Source organism: Papaver somniferum, unplaced genomic scaffold, assembly GCF_003573695.1.
Source record: "Papaver somniferum cultivar HN1 unplaced genomic scaffold, ASM357369v1 unplaced-scaffold_83, whole genome shotgun sequence".
In the NCBI taxonomy this organism is placed as follows: domain Eukaryota; kingdom Viridiplantae; phylum Streptophyta; class Magnoliopsida; order Ranunculales; family Papaveraceae; genus Papaver; species Papaver somniferum.
This window is the reverse complement of record NW_020651304.1, coordinates 986,103-1,010,672: the sequence shown is the minus strand read 5'-3', so window position 1 is coordinate 1,010,672 and position 24,570 is coordinate 986,103. Positions and strand designations below refer to the sequence as shown.

The window sequence follows — 24,570 nt, the reverse complement described above, 5'->3', positions numbered from 1 at the left end:
CTGGCTGAGGGAACTTTGATTTCTGCTGGAAGTATGGCGTCGGCTCCATAGACAAGGGAATATGGCGAAGTACCGATCGAGCTCCTTGGTGCAGTTCTGTAAGCCCATAGAGCCATGGGTAATTGCTCATGCCATGATCGAGGATTGTCATGAATCGTCCGACTGATAATCCTGACCAAAGTCTTGTTGGTACTTTCTGCTTGACCATTTCCTTGTGGATAGTAAGGCGTGGAGAAGATTTGTTTGATCCCATATTTATTGAGCAGCTTCTCAACATCTTGATTGGCAAAAGGAGTTCCGTTATCTGTGATGATATGCTTAGGAACTCCGAATCTGCATATTATGTGCTCTTTGATGAAGGCGGCAATCGTAACTCCAGTGGTGCTTCGAAGAGGAATAGCTTCGACCCACTTGGTGAAGTACTCTGTCGCAGTGATGATGTATTCATGTTGTTTTGAAGATGCTGGATTGATCTTCCCAATGATATCTAGTCCCCAGCTGTAGAAAGGCCACACTATTCACAGAATTCAATGGGAGACAAGGAGTGTGGATGAGATTACCATGTTTGGCATTGGTGACACCTCTGAACGTGTGCGGCTGCATCATCTTCCATGGTTGGCCAATAATATTTCTCATGAATTTGAAGAAATAGTTTCTTCTCTTTCCTTGATGTTCTCCATCATGTACTTCCTTCAGGATTGTAGGGATTTCATGTTCGGCTAAGCACCTCAGTAAATTTCCACCAAAGCTTTTGCGGTATAAGATCCCATCGAGATAGGAATCTCTTAGCTTTCTGAATGAGTTTGACTGCTTGCTTCTTTTCCAGTGGTAGTTCGTTGTCCCGGAGGTATTTGATGTAAGGCTCCCTCCAGTCCCCAGTGTGGTGGACGTCAAAACCTCCAAGTGATGAGGAGGTGTTTGGAAATCAGGACAAGATCCTTGTAAAGCTCTTGACTGAGTCTCCATGGATGGCCAGTAGTACCCCATTCTTTGAAGCTTTCTGTAAAGTGTTACCACTAACGTTTGCCCACAGACTTCCTCATGTATGCGCTTGAGTGTTCTTCCGCTTCGTCGCTCCCAAGACATCGTGATAGAGATCCATCAGGGTTTCGATAGTATAGCCCTCCATGAAGCAAGAAGTAGTTTTCAATTCCTTGAGGCTGACTTGGCCTTCTGAAATAGAGCTGCTCAATTCATGAATGATGGGTGCTCGCCAATCGTTGCTGGAATGTCTTCGATCTGAGTGAGCCAAGTTGATGATACGTACGCTCTGTACAGTGATCGTTTTCTGTGCTCCTTCGAATTGCAGCTTGGAGGCGAGAGTTGCTAGGCAATCAGCATGCCTATTGTTAGTCCGTCCAGTATGGACGATCGTTGCGTCAGCAAAATAGGTCAACAGTCGCTGAGCTTCGGTTCTGAATGGAGCAAGTGTGATTTCTTTGAGAGAATACGTTCCATTCATCTGGTTGACCAATAATTTTGAATCTACCCTTATCTCGAGGTGTGTTGCTCCTGCTTGCTTGGACAAGGATAATCCTAATAGGAAGGCTTCATATTCTGCTGAGTTGTTGGTGCTGTGGAAATCCAACTTGAACGAATGTGAGAAAACTTCACCAGATGGAGACACCAACACTATGCTCGCTCCTCTGGTGTCACTACTAGGGGTGGCAGATCCATCAAAGTATAGAAGCCATGTTTCTTCCGTGATGACCAAGATGTCTGGGAATTCGCCGGGCACTTCTTCATGTAGTGTTGTTGTGTCTTCCCCTGGAAAAGCGGCGAGCAAGTCTGCGACCGCTTGACCTTTGATGGCTTTAGGTGGCGTGCAAGCTATGTCAAATTCTAACATCTGGAGTAGCCACTTCGCTGGTCTTCCTATCAAGGCTGGCTTTGATAGCAAGAAATTTATGGGATCGACTTTGGAGATGAGTACGACCCTGTTAGATAGTAAGTAATGTCTGAACTTCTGGATTGCATGTACCAATGCCAGGCAGGCCATTTCGGACTTTGGGTATCGGAGTTGAGCATCTCTCATTGTGCGGCTGAAGTAGTAAATCGGTCGTTCGACGTCTTCGTCATCTTCCTGAGCGAAGAGTGCGTCGATGGCGACGTTACTGGAGGCTGTGTAAAGAATCAGAGCTCGTCCATGCACGAGAGACCTCATGACGTCCGGTGACAATAATATTTGTTGTATTTTATGGAAAGATTCTTGTTGAACAGCTGTCCAGGCGAAGCTTGCTCCTTTCTTAAACAAAGGCGCGAACGAAGCAATGAGTTGAGCTAATTCAGGAATGAAGCGTCGAATATAATTTACCTTTCCCATAAAGCTCTGTAGTTCCTTCACGGTACGTGGAGGAGGCATGGTGGTAATAGCTTTTGCCTTGTCGGGGTCGACTTTAATCCCTTCAGCTGTGACCAGGAATCCTAAGAATTTTCCGGAAGAAACTCTGAATGCGCACTTTAAAGGATTCATTTTTAATTTGTATTCTCTGCACCTTTCAAACACCTGCCTTAGAAATTCAAGATGAGATGCTCGAGTCTTCGATTTTACCACCACGTCATCAACATAGTCTTCTACTTGCTTGTGCATCATGTCGTGGAATATGGCAGTCATGGCTCGTTGATAGGTGGCACCAACATTCTTTAATCCAAAGGGCATCACGGTGTAGTGAAAATTCCCAATGGGAGTACGGAACGCGGTCTTGTTGGTGTCATGTTCATACATCTTGATCTGGTTGTACTCCACTATAGCCGTCCATGAATGAGAACATACCGTGACCGCTGGTTGCATCGACGAGCATGTAAATGTTGGGTAGAGGAAAATCATCCTTCGGACAACATTTATTCAAGTTCTTGAAGTCGACACAACATCTGATTTGACCATTTTTCTTCTTAACAGGTACCACATTTGCTAGCCACGTTGGATGAAGAATAGCTCTGATGAACCCTGCTGCCAACAGTTTCTGGATTTCGACCTTGATTTGCTCCTCGACTTCGTGTCTAAATTGTTTGGGCGGTTGTTTGACAGCTTTAGAACCGGGGACGATGTGCAGATGATGGGTGACGAGTTTGTCATCCAGACCCGGAATTTCTTCGTACGTCCAGGCGAAGACATCTTGATATTCTTTTAATAATTTCACCAGCTCGGTCCGCTCCTCTGGTGATAGCGCTGAACTGATCAGGATTTGCCTTGGATCGTCTTCATCCCCAATTTTGATTGTTTCAAGATCGTCAGTGGTAAAGTCAGTGTCGTCCTGTAGTTGTCGTGGGGCATATTGGACTTCTTCAAGTGATTGTTCACTCTGACATGATTCTTCATGGTGGGGAGACTTTTCATCGTTCTCCCCAATTAATTTATAATCTTTCCGTCGGCGATAAATGACTCTCCCTTCTACGTCTCGATCGGTCGTGAAGTTTGTCCCTGGAGTTGAGACTTGATCATTATGGCGTTTAGTCGGTGTAGCAGGTGACTTGATCACTTTAGCAGTTGAGGATGACAGATCGTTATCAGCCTTCTCGATAGTCTTCCAGCTTGGAAGTGGAGTACTGTGAATCCTTCTTGGAGGTTCCGGGATGCCTTTTTGAGATTCAAGGAACTCAGTATCATAGATGGGAGCATAAGGAGATGATGAAGCCGGAATGCGAACGATCTTGTTGTCGAGCAGGGCCTTCATGCATTGATGGTATGTTGAAGGAACCACCTTATTATCATGGAGCCATGGGCGTCCCAGTATTATATGGTAGTCAGGTTCTTGCTCGATCACATGAAACTTCGCTTTCGATCGAATCGGCCCCACCCTCAAATCTATTGATAGACACAATTTTGTGTCTAAATTGTCCTCAATTTTCTGTATTGTTGGTACTCGATTTTGTACTTATTATGGTGTTTTATATGTTTGTAGGTATTTTTGGGAAATAATTTTTTTTGGAAAATTCGGCTCGAAAAGTTGATAGAGGCTCCCGGAGGACACATGTTATTCGGACTTTCAGCTTTGGATAAAGGGCACCCCAATTACTAAGGGACACCTCAACTGATAAGGGGCACCTTCTTTACTATATACAATCCGGTGCTATCAGCACCCCCTATTCTGGATAGGGGGAGACCTTCTTATTCACGGTTTAAGTGAATTTTGGCGGGAAAAGTGTTGTTTGAAATTCCGGTAACATGCAGACTTTTAGGGCGGATTTCGGACGTACTTTCATGCAACTTTCTTGTGGATTTAGTTCGGTTTGGGCCTGTTAAGGGTATACAGGCTTGGTAGTGGAATTTGATTCGAAAATAGAGGATTGTAATCACGCATGAGAGCGAACAGAGAGTACATGCAGAGAAGATATTCTCAATTACACCCGAGTAGAGTTGGTGAGATTTTCTTGCCGTTTTTGTTTGAGAACGAGCTATCATGGTCAACATAAGGTGGTAATCTCTTTATATTCAATAATTAAGGGATGTTGTTTCGGTTGGAACAAAACAGGGGAAGAATGTTTAATCGAGGATATTACGGGAGTTTGGTTGTTATTTTGGGAAGATATCATGTGGCAGCAACGTGTTTATTGTCTTTTGATTCATGTATCATTGTGCTAGAGTGTTAGAAAGCTGCTGACGCATGAAAGGAGAGTAAACACGAGATTATTCTCGTGTTGCTGCAGATTTGGAAAGAAGAGTAATGGAGAGTTATTACCGGGATTTTGTGTTGCTGATGGGTATATAAAGGTATTTAGGGGTTCATAGAAGGAGGGTGGAGAGTTTGGGGAAGTTTTGGAGGCTACAGAATAAAGAAATCACGAGTTGCAGAGCTGCCATTTTTCTGCTGCTGCTGCTGAAGAACACGAAGAACATAAGACGCACACCCTTGTGTCGTTTATTCTACAGTGATTGCGACTGTTATAGAACAGTCTTAAGAGATACAGTTTCAGCGACTGTCGCAGGACAGTCTTATTTGTTACAGTGACAGCTGGGGGTCGTAGTTCTCTGGTTTGTAACAAATATAATTGTTACAAACCCGGTTTTGAATTATTTCTCCTTTTTCATCATTTGTAAACCCATCTTTGAGCATAAATGAAATCAAATTTTGAGCGTGTTTCCAACATGATGAGAGGATAATTTCTCCCACAACCAAGGCAGTGAGGAAGCTATTTACGCATGAATAATTGGTAATCATTTATTCTCTCTAATTTATACTTTATAATTCACTCAATCACTGCTTTTGCAGAGTTTTTAATTGTTTGCAAAAAAATTCTTCATTAGTTGTGATTCAATTAGATAGGTTATGCTTTGTTTAGATAATCTATGCTAAGAGGATACAATTAATTTTTGAGAATTTTCCAGATAATTTGTGAATTAAGAAATAAGAGTCTTAAAAGATAATTAGAGTTTTGAAATATGTATCATTCAGTTTTGCGTCATAGTGGAATCTAGTGTCTTGGTTACCTCTCGCCTACTTTGTTAATATTTTTGTATATACTTTTATTAAATCTTTAAATTTAATCTTCACAAGTCCGAGAGTTTGAACCTCATTACTACAACATCATTCAAAAAAATATTATCATCTATGTATGTATATCCATATGTATGGCTTTGACTTCCTTCAAATCCTGTCATTAGGATGGGATAGCGAACGATTTTACCTTGTGGGAACCTGGCCATCCTGAGAGTCTTCATGGTGACAATGTTGGTAGAAGCACCGGTGTCAACAAGAGCTCTTCTAAATTCGGTGCTTTTGATGAAACCAGTGACATACAATGTTCGATTGTGTCCTTTATCCGTCATGCGATCTTCTTCTGCAAAAGAGATGTTGTCGATTGAATGCCCAGGCACTAAGGAGACTTCTTCAACTGATGGTGTTGGTGGCGTTATTTGCACGCTGGATGATATCTGGTTGAGTGCTGAAAATGTGTATGTGCGCTGATCCCTGGAGAAGTGCAGGAGTTCACATAGATTTTCGATCAAATGTGTGACCTCTTGTTCCACCGGCTTCTCGTATGTGGTGAAGTTGTTCATTCGAGGGTCAGATGACGCTTCAGTCCCCGGTGTTGAGAATTCTGGAGCAGAGGTACCGCCTAACTCGGATGTTAATTTGATGAGAAAGTCGAGGATGTGGTTTATCGTCTCCTTCATCAGGTCCATGTTCCTGGTATGGACCTCTAGGATTTGAGCCAACTCTGCCAAAGTCGGGACCCCTCTGCCTTCCATGCCGCCAGGTGTAACATGAGGAATGTTGCCGTTTGAAATATTCTGATCTGAATTAGTTGAATTAGTCCTAAGACCAACCATCTTGTGAGATTGTTAGATTGCAACCGAGAGATTAATCTCCCACTGTGGTCGCCAATCTGTAGATGGGGAAAAACGATTTGCTGGTTTTTAAGGAATTGAGGAGACGACCACACAAAGGAGACTCCTCGAACCGAGCGAAATGTTAAACCTCACACAGATGCACAGCTGCAAAGGGGGTACTTTAGATTCGAGAGATCAATCTGTAGTACTCCGGCCTAAATCAAGACAATGACCGTTCTAAAGTAAATTCGGTCACAAGAGAGGATGGGTTGATCTTTAGGAGGGAAGCTGAGAAATGTGTGGAATCAATGGTAATCAAAGATTGTGGGTGTGTGAATTCTGAATACGATAAGCTCTGAGTGATTGAAATTGCTCAATTGATGAGTTGATGATCTCATGTTGTCAGTTTGACGTGAGATTGATGATACCGATGATGCTTCAATCATGATTCAGAGACTTATTTATATTGCTGGAATTGTAGACACAATGATTCCATGAAGTGTGACAGTTTATGGAATCAAGGAGTGGGGAAGTGGAGATCGTGTTTGAAACCAGTTGCTCAACGTGTGGAGACTTGGTCGATTTTCCACCCACTACCTCGTGAATTCCTTCAACTGAATGCACGACTTGCTCACATTCCATCGTGTATTTGAACACACGTGTCGTAGACCGCCAGACCAAAACCCTAAATGATATCCCCCCAAGTGACACGATTGACGTCTCGTGGTTTGTTAGTCAATTGATGACTTCGTGGTTTGATGGGACGATGAGTCCATGTAGTTGCTGAGTTGAACATGATGTTCTGAAACTCATGAATTGAACATGTCATGAGACAGAGGTATAGTTCTTACGATGAAGTGAGAAAGCATTGCTCATTCGATGGATCGTTGAATATTGATTGTTGAACCAATATTCCTTGGTTTGAGAAAATATTCATCATCAGAGCAAGTGTTGCTCATGTGATGAATTGTTGAACATTTGATCGTCTGAGCATGTGTTGCTCATCTGATGGATTATTGGCAGCGTACCAAAAATATTAATTAGAATACTGGTCGTTGAATCGAGCATAATTAATAAAATTAATGACCATGAGGTCGTCGTAAAATTATTAAGGTTCGAATCTGCAATGATGATCCTTGGATTCAGAAACCCTAATTTGATCAATTGATTATCAATTCACGGTTTGTCAGAAGTTTAACCATGGGACGAAGGAGGGAGCGACTACATGGGACCGTGGATCAACCATGTAGTATCCATATGCTCACGTGAGCAAATACGAAGAAAAAATGAAGAGTTGACGATTTGTTGGTGAAAGAATGATCAAATGCTGGTTTAATCATTTATTTGAAAATGCTCGTCAGAGCCTTAGGTGAGAAAACCTAATTAATTATGACGAGGCGAGGGACCAACCATGAAGTCATGAAACCGGCCCTAGGTTGTCACTGATAACTACTGTTGTCCATACAAGTCTTGAATTTGATTTGATTAAAGTTTGATTGATTGATCTTAAACACATCGATAATGTAGAGTAAGAGGGATGTTTTATTAGAATGTTACTCATTGAGATTTTTATTGAGAAAATTAATGTTTTGAGTTCAGTAAGAAAGCAAAAATATTATTTGATTATGGGTTGTTTTCTCTCTATTGAACTTCATGTGCTCGAGGGGAAAGATTATTATTTGCATACTGATGCGCCCATTATGTATTGAACATATCATTTTGTCATGTTGTTTTTTAGTAGATACGATTTGATCTGAATTCTTCATTTTTGGGATAGCATTTGTTCTTCTACAATTGCATCCGGGAGTGGTTTGGAATGAGAGGCCACTATATAGATTGTCAGATAGCCATGGTAATTCCGATCTCCTTCATTAGTCTTTCCGACATTTTATGACAATCACTTACTATTTGCAACTGCCAAAATATTTTTGAAATAGTAAAAGAGTGCATCGTTGAGATAATCCATGTTGGGATAATTTCAGGGGCTACTTACTTAAGATGAAAATGTTGCTCACTAAGATTTCTACAGGTGAACTGCTGGAGCTGATAACTACAGTTTGTTGACACACCAGATTCCATAGCAGGTATGAATATTGCTGTAGGTTTTTTCTTTCTCCTGTTTCGTTTAATTTATAACTTTTTTTCTCACTTGCTCTTCTATCTTGACGAGCTTTTGATTTTCTTCACAGGAGATTCCATGGCTTTACTTTTTCCAATTGTTGTTCGTGAACTGGAAGGAAGTGTTCTGTAAGCATTTCAAAAGTTGTTCGTGAACTGGGATAAAGTTTCTGGTCCAAAAACATGTTTTTGGACCAGCGGGTAAATCAATTCTGGGAGTGGACTAGCCAGTAACCGATTCCCTCATTTCTGGACTAGCCAGTAATTCCTAGTTACTAGAGCTTTAGGAAAATTGGAACGTAAAATTAAGTTAACGGGTTCACTTAAACCCGAGAAGAACGTGTAATTAAGTTAACGGGTTCACTTAAATCCGAGAAAAGGGGACGTACTGTTGCATCCCTAGTCGTTTTATGGGTCATAAAACGACTTCCTGTAATACCGCAAGCACACAATGTCAAAAGTATTGATAATAGCAAATGCGGTTCATTCCCACGAAGAGTGTGAAAATATCTCTAATCAATACTAGAAATTTACTACTTAAAGAAAATAAATCTGTAAGATAACCTAAGCTATACGAATCAAATTACTGCGGACGAAAGATATTAGAGGTGACAAACATGTTAGGCATTCGGGAGTTCCATTGTCGAGTTGAATTCATAAGTATCCTATCACAAAATCTCATATTACATGGAAGCAACACAAAGTATCTTATACGGAAGATCAGTTATGAAAAAATACGAGGTTTATCTCCATGATAGTTAGGGCTGTCAGGCGGACGTCGTTTAACGGGGGCCATCATCAGGCGGTCGGGATGTTCTCGATGATATTTTGCAATGGACGGCTAGGAAATTTCCGATAATAAGATGGATGGAATCACGGCCGTTATATGTACTCCTAAAACCACCCGATTTTCTTTAGGAAAATTTCTCTCCTTCCGTTTTATGTTGTTCTGTTCGGAATTAGGTTTATGGAGGATATTAATTAATGAGTATCAATCTCAACATCGGCGATTCACACAAGAAGAATCGGGTTGAAGTCTCAAATACTAAAAACCCCCCTTCTTCTATGGAAATCTTGCCAAGGTACCTTGATCCCTTCTCTATTGCGTTATTAAATTTGTTAGAGTAGAATCTGGGGATCAATTTGTTACGGTTTTTATTTTTTTTGTCTAGGGCTAGGTTAGGATTTATTTTATTGCATCCTATTATTGTGTTTTTTCAATTCCCAGGGTTCAAATGATTAGAAATCAATGTATCAAAAGTTTAATTATTAATTGCATGTATGTATCTACCTTCTCCATAGGTACATGCAACAATCCAATGAGGCGAAGCTTTCTGCTCTTGAATGGGTAATTAATTCTCTACATTTATCTTTGTTTTGATGTCGTGTAGATGAATTTATGTTGACTCTGTGGTTGTTCCCATCTCTTGATATATGAGAATGAATTGTAAGTCTTATGAACAACATTTGTAAATTGTGCTACTCAGAATAAAATTTACACCTTAGTTTGGTACCTAAAATACAATGAAGTAAACCTAATCTAGGCTAGACAGAAAATGCAAAAACATGGCGTGTGTAGACTTCAAGATTAGTTAATGTTACTACTTGATGGTTCGTATTTGTGTAGTTAATCATACACTTCCATTTGTAAGCACTTGGTTAACTTAAATGTAGTAAAAATTACATCTATAAATTCAACAGGATACACTATTTGTTTGAGGGATCTAGATATATAAGCAAGCATCTCTAAATTTTAACCTTCTTTACAACCGTCTTTAATTAAGCTCAATCTTTTATGGATTAGATACACCAAGCCAACAAGTTGCGAACAAACAGATGCATCCATATTGGGGTATTATGCCATAAAGATTTTCCTTTTCAGCAAATATATAAACTGGGTTTCATTTTTGCATTGATTTTGTTTTCGTTTTGATTGTTTCCTTGAGCTTGATGGCATACGTGTTTGCAAGTGCAGTTACTTAGTTTTTTAGCAAGCTTTAAATCTTTCTCATCAATTCACTTCAGGTTCAGAGTGAAGAGAAAAACTTGAGTCGGGAGGACAAACTAAATTATGTTTCTCACTGCAAGTTACCATGAGCAACTCTCAGATTTCCTTTCATATAAACCAACTTTAAACTAAGTTGGTTGAAGCATTAAGGTGTGGAGTTTTAAGTTGACACTGAAGTAAAAATAAAAAAAAATCTTTTGAGATTGTGTATAATGTTTTAATTTTCCTCCACTAATAACTACTGTTGTCCATACAAGTCTTGAATTTGATTTGATTAAAGTTTGATTGATTGATCTTAAACACATCGATAATGTAGAGTTAGAGGGTTGTTTTAGTAGAATATTACTCATTGAGATTTTTATTGAGACAATTAATGTTTTGAGTTCAGTAAGAAAGCAAAAATATTATTTGATTATGGGTTGTTTTCTCTCTATTGAACTTCAGGTGCTCGAGGGGAAAGATTATTATTTGCATACTGATGCGCCCATTATGTATTGAACATATCATTTTGTCATGTTGTTTTTTAGTAGATACGATTTGATCTGAATTCTTCATTTTTGGGATAGCATTTGTTCTTCTACAATTGCATCCAGGAGTGGTTTGGAATGAGAGGCCACTATATAGATTGTCAGATAGCCATGGTAATTCCGATCTCCTTCATTAGTCTTTCCGACATTTTATGACAATCACTTACTATTTGCAACTGCCAAAATATTTTTGAAATAGTAAAAGAGTGCATCGTTGAGATAATCCATGTTGGGATAATTTCAGGGGCTACTTACTTAAGATGAAAATGTTGCTCACTAAGATTTCTACAGGTGAACTGCTGGAGCTGATAACTACAGTTTGTTGACACACCAGATTCCATAGCAGGTATGAATATTGCTGTAGGTTTTTTCTTTCTCCTGTTTCGCTTAATTTATAACTTTTTTTCTCACTTGCTCTTCTATCTTGACGAGCTTTTGATTTTCTTCACAGGAGATTCCATGGCTTTACTTTTTCCAATTGTTGTTCGTGAACTGGAAGGAAGTGTTCTGTAAGCATTTCAAAAGCTAGGGTATGATTTTCTCTTCCACTTACATTTTGTTAAATTTGAAGTTCTTGAAAACTAAAATGATTATTGCAGTATATGATGTTATTATGATTCCTATCAGGATTTGAAATCAATGTTCGTCATAGTAGAAACTAAATCAAGTATTCGTATTATGAATCCTCACTTCTAAATTATGGTTATGAATATGGGAATTGGGGATTCCAGTTTGATATACAATCCTATATCCATCTTATCTTTGGTAGAATCCTTCCTATCATTACTTAGATTCTATGGTTGCCAGATTATTTTGCTCGACCATATATGTGTAAGCTACCAAATAAGTGATCACGGGCTAATTCTTAGTTTGATACATTTTTTTGTTGTTGGTAATGGTCTGTAGCTTATACTCTTAGGTGTTGTTCTTGGAGTGACCCCGATCCGGCGGTCACGATATTCCGGATGGAGTTTTTCCATTGACAACTAGGAAACTTCGAGTAATATGAAGTTGGTCAACGTGGGTGAACAGAATGGGGTGCCACTTTAAGCTGTATGAGTTATTTCAAGATTGAACAAAGTTCAAAGACAATACAGGTTTCTAAAAACTCTCTCTGCCCCCTATTTCTCCTCCCTGAAAACAATTCAACAAGATTTCTGTGATTTCTGTTAGATTCCTCGATCGCATTAGTTTCATGGGGTTCGTTGTTATTATTTTCACATACAGTCCTTCTCAGAAGATAATTTAGAAAAATATTTTTCCTTTGGAACCTTAGTGTAGATGGGGAAAAACGATTTGCTGGTTTTTAAGGAATTGAGGAGACGACCGTACGGTGGAGACTCCTCGAACCGAGAAAAATGTTAAACCTCACACAGATGCGTCGCTGCAAAAGGGGTGCTTTAGATTCGAGAGATCAATCTGTAGTACTCCGGCCTAAATCAAGACAATGACCGTTCCAGAGTAAATTCGGTCACAAGAGAGGATGGGTTGATCTGTACGAAGGAAGCTGAGAAATGTGTGGAATCAATGGTAATCAAAGATTGTGGGTGTGTGAATTCTGAATACGATAACCTCTGAGTGAATGAAATTGCTCAATTGAGAGTAGTTGCTCAATTGGTGAGTTGATGATCTTGTGTTGTCAGTTTTACGTGAGATTGATGATACTGATGATGCTTCAATCATGATTTAGAGACTTATTTATATTGCTGGAATTGTAGACACCATGATTCCATGAAGTGTGACAGTTGATGGAATCAAGGAGTGGGGAAGTGGAGATCGTGTTTGAAACCAGTTGCTCAACGTGTGGAGACTTGGTCGATTTTCCACCCACTACCTCGTCAATTCCTTCAACTGATTGCACGACTTGCTCATATTTCATCGTGTGTTTGAACACACGTGCCGTAAACCGCCAGACTAAAAACCCTAAGTGATATATCCCCCAAGTAACACGATTGACGTCTCGTGGTTTGTTAGTCAATTGATGACTTCGTGGTTTGATGGGACGATGAGTCCATGTAGTCATTGAGTTGAACATGATGTTCTGAAACTCATGAATTGAACATGTTATGAGACAGAGGTGTAGTTCTTACGATGAAGTGAGTAAGTATTGCTCATTCGATGGATCGTTGAATATTGATTGTTGAACCAATATTGAGCAAATATTCCTCATATGAGCAAGTGCTGCTCATGTGATGAATTTTTGAATATTTGATCGTCTGAGCATGTGTTGCTCATCTGATGGATTATTGGCAGCGTACCAAAAATACTAATTAGAATACTGGTTGTTGAACCGAGCATAATTAATGAAATTAATGACCATGAGGCCGTCGTAAAATTATTAAGGTTGGAATCTGGAATGATGATCCTTGGATTCAGAAACCCTAATTTGATCAATTGATGATCAATTCATGGTTGTCAGAATTTCAACCATGGGACGAAGGAGGGAGCGACTACATGGGACCGTGGATCAACTATGTAGTGTCCATATGCTTACGTGAGCAAATACAAAGAACTCCTGAAGAGTTGACGATTTGTTGGTGGAAGAATGATTAAATGCTGGTTTAATCATTTATTCAAAAAATGCTCGTCTGAGCCTTAGGTGAGAAAACCTAATTAATTATGACGAGGGACTGACCATGGAGTCATGAAACCGGCCCTGGGTTGTCCCATGACCGCCTGATGATCACTTCATGAAAATCCAAAGTGTTTGGGAGAGTTTTGGACCTAATACGAGCAATTGTGCAAATTAGGTCAAAACTGTGAAAATTGATGGATCGGCTTCCATGAGCCAAAGAACCAATCTTGGTCGGTCAAGATAGCGTGCTCGTGTCCCCGAGGCGTCCGCATCTCAGTCCTGAGAATTTTGATATTTTCTGGCGTGCAATTGAGCATCCATTCGAGAAAATATGCTAAAATTAGGGTTTCGACGAAACTGAGGAAAAACACCATGAGATGATAAAAATAATTATAAAATAAGGAATGAGGAGGCGTGGGACCGTCGTGGTCAAGGCATGGTCGACCGGTCGTGACCACGGTCTCGTGGTGCCTTTTCCTTAATTTTATAATATTTTGATGATATTATGAAAAATTCATGAATTTTGAGAAATTTGATGAATTTTGGGAGTTTCCATGAATTGAAGGAGTTTTCATGAGTTCAAGGAAGCAAAATATATTAAAATAATAAAACAAGGGCGTGTGAGACCGTGGAAGGCATGACTGGACGGCCAGGGCCCGGTCCCACAAGTTTCCCTAATTTTATAATGATTTTATGAAAAATTCATGAATTTTGAGAAATTTGATGAATTTAGGGAGTTTCCATGAACTGAAGACGTTTTCATGAGTTCAGGGAAGCAAAAAATATTAAAATAATAAAAACAAGGGCGTGTGGGACCGTGGAGGCATGGCCGGTCGGATTGGGCCCGGTCCCACGAGTTTTCATAATTTTTTTAATATTTTTTAGGTATTTTTGATGATTTGAGGGAATTTTTCCTAATTTGAGAGAAATACCATGAAATCAAGGAATTTGATGAATTCAAGGAAAACTAATAATAAAATAATAAAACAAAGGGGCGTGTGGGACCGGCTAGGGCATGGCCGGCCGGCCAAGGCCCGGTCCCACAAGTTTTCATAATTTGTATTATTTTATTATTATTTGATGATTTGTGCAAAAATACCATGAAATCAAGGAGTTTTTTCATGAAATTAGAGAAATAATAATAACAATAATAAAATAATAAGGAACCGTGGGTGTGGGGCCGGTTGAGACCAAGGCATGGTCGGTTGGCCAATGATCACGCCCCACACTCTTTTTCTTAGTTTTATATTATTTTTTATGGATTTATGGAAGTACCATGAAACCGAGGAGTTTCCTCGAGACGAAGGAAATTTGATAAAATGAGAGAATTTTCATCAAATCATGAAAAATAATAAAAATGCATTAAAAATGTAAAACTGGCGTGGGATTGACCACGACACGGTCGGTTGGTCGTGTGTCCGTGCTCCCAGCACCCTGGTCAATATTTTAATTATTTATTATTTTCTTCTCTATTTTGCATAGGTTCATCGTTTCGTTGTATTTTTGAAATACTCGTTCGTGCGGTGACTGTTAGTGTATCATCGTTGAATACACTTTCACCATTTGAATCGGGGCTTACTTAGAGGTATCTCAGACGCCCGGTTGTTGATTATTTATTATTAATTGTGGAATTCGATGGAGAATAATTCACAAAACTGAGCAATAAGATGTTTATTATTAATTCATAGGATTAGCTGAGGATTCGACTACGAATTCAGAATAATAAAGTGAGCATTACCATTCCATGGGATCGTAGATTCGACCATAGAATCACAGTAATTAAGATTTATCTATTACCATTTATGAGACCGGTTGTGGATTCGATCATGAAATCGGAGTAATAAGATAATATAGTTGTTGCTATTCTATGAGATCAAGCCGTGGATTCGATCATAGAATCAGAACAATTGTTATCGCCATTCCATGGGACCAGTCGTGGATTTGACCATGGAATAGGAGCAATCAGGAATAATTAACTTTGTGGCTCCATACTAGCAGAGCAAGCTGTCTAGGAGCATTAATCATCCCGATATAAGCTTGTCGGTAAGTCATATCCTTTATATAGTCAGGGTAAACTTGTTGTTTGTTCCTGAAAACGTTATCGCTCTATACTAGCAGAGCAAGCTGTCTAGGAGCCGTCCATCTCGTGATGCTATATAGAAATAATCACTGAAAGTATTCAGTATTCATGAGATATGTCGTTGTCCAGTCGTGAGACTACATATCTACATGTACTCTGAGAGAAAGTACTCTCCGTTGAGAATTCAATGAGAGACCCGTGTCTCGATACTCACGTCTGATTGCTGAATCAGAGCTTCGTATAATTATGAGTTTACGAATTTAGCCCTTGTTGAAAATCCACCATCTACACTTAGTTTTTCAATTTCTTATATGACGTTCAATTTCTTATATGGCATCTACGGTTTTTAATTAATTGTTATTTTGAATTATCGAGTTCCTCTTGGGTAATATTTTTGATTTTTAGGGCATTGGATTTAGCCGTTTAGGAAAAATTAATGTTTTCTTCAAATTGGGGTTTTTCCGGATTTAGATAATTCTAGGGGTTTTTACTCTTCCGTCTCAATCAACAATTGTTGCTGGCGGTGATGTCACCCCTCCACCATCTGCAACTGTAACTGCAACATCAACCCCTCTTCCGTTTAATTCCCGCCGAAGTAACTCAGTTCATATTTTTTAATACAAGTTAGAAATTTATGCTTTTCAGAAATTTTGGTTTGTTTTTTCAAATTTTAGTTGAATCTCAAAGTTTATAAGAGCTATTCATTGTTTGTAATAGTAGGAAATGGCAATTCAATGATGTAAGGAGTTTCAATCGAGGTATTCAACGCACCTATTAGATGTACGAATAGAAGTTGTCGTCTGGAATTCTTATATGTTGGCGTTCCTAAGCTTATCATTTAAGCTTATTAGCTTTATCTATTTGACAGGTATCAGAAGAAACAGAAGTTCCACGACATTTCTTATATGGTCGACAAATGCATGAATAAGGTAGTTTACACTGCTTCCAAGTATTGAATGCTTATAACAAATTTCATAGACATGGAATTAAAATATGATTTCTAATGTTTATATTTTGGTTTTGGTTTTAGATCATTCTTTTGATAGTACTGGTGGTGAACGTAGAGGTTATATAAAACATGGTGGTCGTGGTGGGGTTAATACTTAATAGTGTCATGGAGGTGGTGTTGTGGTCGTGTATAACACTTATTAGGTAGAAGTGATGGGAGCTGCTGCAATGATGGGTGGATAGAGGCAGTTGAGATGACAGTGGTGGTAGTGGCCGGTGTACATGTCACATGTGAAACTATTAGTAAAAATATTTTATGAATTTTTATAACTACAAAAATTATAAGCTTAAGTGGAACTGCAGAGTCTTAAGCGGGAACCTGAGTTGGAATGTTTATTTTAAAGGTTAACTGATGTTCTATTACTTGCGATTGAAGATATATTATGATTCTGTGGTTGGTCGTGTTGTTAATTTTATTTCTGTTGTTGCAGTTGCCGGTCTCTTTCAAGCATTTAACAACCAATGTTTAGTTCTCAATGGATAACTTCTCGAGCACGGAGAGTATTTTGGATTCAGAGAGTAGCAAAAACTGCGGCCATTCTATGTACGACGCACTAAGTTGAATGAGCACTCAATCAAATGGCTGGGGTTTAGAATACGCACTTAGTGGCGAGGCAGGGGATGTTTGAAATTTTCTATTAATGGTTAGTTTTGTCTTTATTCTAGGCTCGCCACCTTAGTTGTCAAAATAGTCATGTTGGTGGTCCCATTATTAGACTGAGTTGATTGGTGTTTACTAATGTAATTTCCACCTAGACAATTTAGCAAAGTGGACGGCACCATATCCATATCAATGAACTACCTGCAGGTTTTAGACTTTGACTAGCCTTATCAGGTAGTCTTAATAAATCATAGTATCTATGTCTATTACCAGTAATTGACGAGGCTTAACTGAATGGACTTGGACGTGTAATTAGGAGCTAAATAGTTCACATTGGTCGGTCAATCAGTGCTGATCTCAGATATTAATTCTGTCCTCTTTTTAATATTTTTAAATTTGATGGCTATTTTTATATCTAGCGATTTAAACCACGTTATGCATGTTAGTCAGCAGAGAAAAGAACTTCGCTTAGTATGATGCTGTTGTATCCTGTATTTTTTCTTATTTTGATTGATTATATTGTTTGATTTGATTCACTGGAGGCCTCTCTCTGTTGCATATTCAGGTGACATTACTAATTGTATTTTACTGTAATTAGGATATTTAGTTTCATCGTCACTATTTTACAATTTAGGTCCATTGGGTGCAATATGATAATTGATTAGGAATCTGTTGTCCATGTGTGTTCTGTAACCTTTCATGTGCAACGTCTAATGATGGAATGAAAAAACATTTGGGGTTCAATGTACACAAAGGTGGGCATCAATTTGAAGGTTAAAAGGTTAATGTGCTTCCGCATAAATTGCAATTAATCATTCAAAATAAGTAAACAAATGACAATTCGGTTTTGTTGTTTAATTCGTTGAGTATCTTTTTGCAAGTACCAATTGGGTCATTATTGATATACCAATTTGTTTCGTTTAACTTTATATACGCGGTCTCTGAAACCATGGGATCTGAGACCACTGATAGATGATAAGAGTCACATTGAGCTTTAGATTTGTTTATCTAATAGCCATAATATTATTGATGTGCTTTCTACGGTTGAACCTCTGGCATATTCTTTAAAGTTGCTCAATACTTGGTGTATTTAGTAATTACTGATTTACTACATTGTTCATAGCTCAGTTTGTGCGTCTTTTTTTCTGTCCTGATAGTCACGTGAGTCATTCCTTATAGGTAGCCGCTCCTTGATTATCTCGTGACGCATCAAATTTTCCATATTCTTGGCTTGGATATAATGTTGTCTCTAGGTATCCCCACCACACACACAATTGACCGCTAGACATTCAGAATTCTTCGGTAGATTTGTGTTGTAATTTCAGAGTAATATATTTAGAAAGTAATATGTAACACCGATCTAGCTTCAGTTGGTTTCTCCATATTATTTTGCAGTGAATTGGCTAAGCTTTACACACTTGCAGAGATCGGCTGTGTTCGCTGGTGCATTCTCTCTCTCTGCTACCATTAGTTTCACAGACTCAGCAATTAAAAATGTAGTTCTGATCACTTTTTTTGTTCCAGATAAAGCATCTTGAGCACCTTTAAATGGACAAGAATCTGCAGTTGGTGTGCAACTAACTTTGAAGCACGTAGAAGGATCGCGTTTTTACAAACTCTCGGTTCATAAGGATGCCACGTCTTCCATTAGTTTGTAAAATGCTATCATTGAGGTGATATTTGTGTTATTGTTTGGACAAAACTAACTCGAGTCATATTTCTGTCGTCACAATTTGTGCTTAATTAGTTAGTCAATGTTTTTTACCTGCTAATTCTCTGTTGTTCGTCTTTTATGATATCTATTAGGGTAACATGGGAAGTGAGTATCAGGGAAAAGGAAAGTTTATCAAAGTTGTTGATGCTTTATCTCCTGATACATGGGATCAGTTGTAATTGTAAGTACCCATATCTTCTCACTATGTTATTGATTGATTTCTGTTCCAGAAGTGATATCATTCAATTGTTGCAGTTGCGGAGGGGTTCCTTGAGGGTGGGTTTGTTTGGGGACTTTTCCTTTTTGTGTCCTGAGTTCATGCAGGTACTGTTTTAATTTTTATATGTCAACACTGGATGGTACTCTCACATTTGCTGATTTTTTTTTAATTTAAAGAAATGCTGTCTTTTTTGGAGGGTTTGGCTACATCCGGCATTTCGTATGTCAGATCTATCATTCTCATCGTTTTATAGTTGGCAAACCAATTTAGTTTAGTAAAGTGAACAATACTATGACATTATGAGGCAAAATAAACCACCAATTTGTGCACTGACTTTTGAGTGAAATGAGCAAAACTACTTTGGTTTTGGAGAAGTAATTTGTCGGGGTCTCATAGATAAATGGTTTCTTTCTGAAAGAATGTCAAGTTACAACTTTACTTAATCGATATTGCTCCTGTTTTTATGTTTCAAACATCCATGTTATCCCTTGCCTTCTTTCTATCCTACATTATTACCATTCTGACATATCTCTCACTTCTTTCTCTACTTTTGTAAAGGTGATCATGAATATACTGATGTGGTCGTTCACTGCAATACTAGAGTATCTGAACGCTCCATCATTGATATTGACTTCCACAACCACTTCGAAATAGCTACAACAGTTAAGCCTTATGACAAATGTACTAGGGAAGACTGTTGGCTACCTTTGATAGATTTGATTATCGCAGTCAGGTAAGTTATTGAATGCTTCTTTAGTTTGTTGTTTGAAATTCATATATAGAAACTTTGTGTTTGTCTTTTTCTTCTTACAGTTCATGTTTATGGTTGTAGAGCTGCTGAATTAGGTGATAACCTAAAATTAAGTACCGACAGGGTTTTGATTTTTGGTGGTTTATTTAGAAGAAAGTTTGTGATTGCATTCAAAACTGTGTGTTTGATTTTGCTGGATTGGAAACTGCTGTGATTCATTTTGGAGATATTGATGATATGGAATATAATCTTACTTAGGGCGATTTTAAAACCAGGTTCTATCCACGGCTTTACCTAAGCAATCAAAATTAGGTGTGTTATAACTTCAGTTTATGTTCTTAACTGCATCATCGGACACCAGGTTTTTGGCCGTGTCAAAGACATTGACAACTGCTTGAACAACTTCAATAACTTTTGCATTATCCACCTAATTATTTATTTTGTTATTATTGTGGTAATTTAAATTCTTATACATATCATATTATTTTCTCTTTGAAATAGTTCTTCTGGAATGCTTTATTAAAATTTATAATTTTTTCTTTGAAATTCGTAAAAATAAAACTTTCTTCCGAATAATTTATTAAAGCAGATACTGGAATTGTTCATTTGTTTGTTTCAAGTAAATAATTCAATTATTTTTTTATTTTTTTTGATATGATCCACGCGGTATTCGAACCTCTGACCTAACAACTCGAGAGTTCGACCCTAGCCAACTGAGCTATCCCCAGTTGGTTCAGCTTAATTTTGTTAGATAAAAACGCTCAACACCATCCACTTCAAGTCACCTGATACTTTGACTTTCATCTTTGACAGGTGATGTTCACGTTTAATCAATTACCACCATTTGGTTATCCTGGAATCAATGAACCGACAATATGAAGGAAAAAAAATTAGGAAATCATCCAAGATGATACCTACATGTCATAAACCGGACAATATCAACGGAAACACCTGGATAACCATCATATTATCGATATTTTGAATAATTTTTATGGGACTTATCAAGCTAAAAATCATGAGACCGATACCGAAAACTACGTGACGCTTGACACTAATTAGAGGTTGAGCCGGGACCGCAAGGCCCCGATGATACCTAGTTTATCGATAAAAGGCTCAACAATAATTTTCATAAGATATGTTTAGTCTCGACCTAAAAGTAGATATCTGAAGCACTAAATATATGAGGTGTAGATAGTTCAAAAATTATCATAGAAAATGATTAATCAGGTGATGGATTGTTTAGTATTGAACTATGAATTATACATGGCATAAATCATGAAAGAGTTATAAATCAAATACCATCAATGAGACACTCAAACATTATTAAGCACTAAAAAGTTGACCTTGTTTAACGTGTGTCAAGGTATATAAAACACGAGCAAGGAAGGGAGAGCACTACACCGCTTTTTCTTTTCCAAGCCTTTTTCTAAACTGTACCTAGGGTTTCAGTATCAAAAACTGAAACCTTGACTTAAGGTTTCAATATCAAACCAGACAAAATGATCAGGACTGCTCTAGTAGTAACTTCCTTCCGATTTCTTCTTCTTGATGAAGACAAAGAGATTGTTGGTTGTTTTGGTTGCAAGGTTGTTCCTTTTTGTTGGAGATGTTGATTTTAATCAGTCTGATATCGATGATGATGATGATGATGTTGTTGACGATGAAGAGGATGATGAGTATGATTTTGAGGATGATGTGATGATGATGAGGATGATGATTTAGATGATCCAGAACACTTCTTTTGGTTTGGGCCAGCGCTTGAGGATGAAGATGAAGACGATGATGTTGATGATGATGATTGGCCATACAAAGATGTGGTTACGATTGTTGACAACAACAGTGAAGAAGAAGGGGATTCTAACTGATTTAGTTCTCTGTTTTCATGGTTCTGCTATGCAAGAATGGTATTCAATCACATCTTGATCCATCATCTTTTGTTTAGTTATACTTATACATATATATATATACACTCCCTCCGTCTCAAATTAACAATCCTAATTGACTTTGTCAAGATATTAAGGAAATCCTATAAAATGTCATGACTAACCCTTGACTAGCCCTATTCAATTTTATCTTGGTCCCAAAACTAAAATTAATAGTATTAAAAATTATAAATTGGATAGTATTATTATTTTAAGAAAATAAAACCACTTATACTGTTTTTATTATGGAGTCCATAATTAGAAGTGGATGTAAGAATAAGTAGAAGTTTTATTAGTAATTTTATAACTATCCATAAATGTTTTTATTTAAAAAATGAATGACAATTAATACAAAGATATTGAGTAGATTTTTTCCTTATATATGGTGATAATATTTAAGATTTTGAATTAAGTTTATATTAAAAAAGATTTTATGATTATAAAAAATAAAGGGTATATTTGATAGTTTAAAGGAAAAGTATGTCAATAAACAGAGCGGACAGATAAAAAAAGACAGACCAAATTAGAAATTAGGACAGATAAAAAAAGACAGAGGGAGTATATATATATGTCTTTTTTTTTGGGTTTTTTTTTGTGTTATTAGTGTAATTTTTTTTTTTTTTTGATGTTTAATTAGTCTGTTTGTAAAGCTACTTGGAAGTATAGTTTTTGTGAATGTTTAATATTTACGGATGCAATATTTACTTTAGATTCCAAGTGCATATGTTGTTTAATTTCTGTCCATTGTTCATATGTTGGAGTATCAATCTTTTGACAAAACAGAATGGATGAGTAATGTGTTTAAGGAGGCTTGGTTTAAAGATTTGGATCTGAAGAGTTAGGGTTAACCATGATTTTGTTATGGCTTTGATGTTAAAGTGATAGGATCATGAATATGATAGGGATTGTATATTGAGTCTTGTATCAGAGTTGAAAAATATAGCCAAATTTTTCATAAATTGCAATGTCAAATCTGAAAAACTTAACCACAAAAAAATATCAGAATTGATAACGCAAATGAACAGTAGGCCTTTGACTGCTACATAATTTTGATTGCACATTAATAAAATTAGCATACTAAAAATAATATAAAAAACTTGAATTTAGTCAATGCCGAGTGCTCAGCCATAAATTTGCTTGTCTTGGTGGCTTCCCATGTTCTTATTCATTGTAATCATTATCCAAATGGTCACCATAACTTTTCTCAAATGCATCCCAAGAAGCAAAACCCTTAGGAGGAGGATCATTTTCAACGTGGCTACTTGTAGGAATAATCCCAAGATTCATATTATGAACTAATCCCCATTCTTCATCGACATACTCTTCTAGTATATCACCAATGCTTTCCACAAAGTCGTCCCATGAAGCAAAACCCTTCGGAGGAGGAGGATCTTTATTAACAAGACCATTAGCAGGAACAACACATTGCTCATTAGAATTCATCCTCTCAATTCCTTCTTTCTTTTACTTATGAACGAGGTATATAAGTTCTTATTTCTAGGATCCAAATCTAGCTAAATATATTATGTTTTTCTTTTCTTTTTTCTATATATATATAGTATGCAAATCTAAATATAGTGGGTGGGTTATGTTTACCATGAATATAACAAACGAAAATCAAGGTTATATATGGAAAGTGCGGTTTTGCGGATTTTGCGAGATCCAGCAGAAAAATATTGCATTAGGATTGTAGGATTAGACTACTGATTGTCAGTTCTAATCAGACGCCTATAATCTTGCTGAAACCCTAAAGAAATCTCTAAATATCCTGACACGTTAAGCATTCATGTCAATGAGATAGTACACTTGTTAAAAATAAAATTTTACCTTCCTTATTTAACAAAATAGTCCATTCACACTATAATTCAGTTTAGCAAGTCGTTAACATTCAACCTAAGGAGAGCCTAAGAAGAAAACACCTCTATGGCTTTATGATGCAATTTCGCACGATGATTATGAACATCTCTATTTGTATTTGTGATTGTTGATGTGTTGCAGTTCATTGTATTTTGTTTTGAGAATATCTCAGCGAAATTTGTAGGTTTAGTTGATAATGAAACTGAGTCAGATATACTATCTTATTTGTTTGTAGGATTTCACCATTTAAGGCGCATGGTTAACGTCTTGTCCCTTGGCAAAGCACGCCTATTGAATTTCAGACGCAGTTTTTCCTACTACATTATTACTACAATCATAATTGATTATTTGCAAAATTCATAGACACCAGCACTTGTTGATCATGCACGGTTTACCAGGGTTTACACGTTTGCAGATCCGGAAGAGTCAACCCCTGTTGACAGGCATTATGTGACGCTGGTGTATTGCAATATCTTGATTTGATTAATCAGAACACTAGTGTATTTCTGACATAATTGATTACTTAGTTAACAGATGGGCCATATCTTGAACTGCAGCATGGTTTGGCTCATGTACCATGTTATATCTCAAGTCCCTGACCAAAAATTAAAATCAAAAAATGGTCAAACATAATAGGTCAAACAAAATAGGTCAATAAGCAAAATAAAATTAGCACACTTGTGCATATTTATTTAATTTTAATTAGTTAACAGATGTCCATATCTTGAACTGCAGCATGCTTCGGCTCAGGCATCATGCCATATCTCAATACCCTGGTCCCTGACCAACAACTCAAATGAGCCACAAAAACCTACCAACACTATGTCCGGAACAGCGCCTGAGACATAACTCATTATCAATTCATCTAATTCCATTCATTTGAGCAGCACAAAACTTCATCGACAATAACGAAAGAAT

The 24,570-nt window shown here is 37.5% G+C and overlaps 2 long non-coding RNA genes across 4 annotated transcripts; both read left to right on the top strand.

Moving 5' to 3' along the window:
* Positions 1-8,074: 8,074 nt before the first annotated feature.
* On the top strand, positions 8,075-8,528 carry LOC113345715. Its single transcript, XR_003358265.1, has 3 exons — positions 8,075-8,123; positions 8,301-8,355; positions 8,461-8,528. It is a non-coding gene; the product is annotated as an uncharacterized LOC113345715 (long non-coding RNA).
* An 804-nt stretch (positions 8,529-9,332) lies between these two features.
* Positions 9,333-20,319, top strand: LOC113345721. 3 transcript variants are annotated; one of them, XR_003358272.1, is made up of 16 exons: positions 9,333-9,471; positions 9,692-9,737; positions 10,415-10,547; positions 10,842-11,038; positions 11,216-11,270; positions 11,376-11,454; positions 16,297-16,337; positions 16,448-16,508; positions 16,610-16,931; positions 17,019-17,231; positions 18,584-18,631; positions 18,713-18,861; positions 18,995-19,083; positions 19,158-19,226; positions 19,681-19,855; positions 20,149-20,319. It is a non-coding gene; the product is annotated as an uncharacterized LOC113345721 (long non-coding RNA). The 3 variants fall into 3 exon arrangements; XR_003358270.1 differs by having other exon boundaries at positions 19,955-20,319; XR_003358271.1 differs by lacking the exon at positions 16,297-16,337 and having other exon boundaries at positions 19,955-20,319.
* The last annotated feature ends 4,251 nt before the right edge of the window (positions 20,320-24,570 follow it).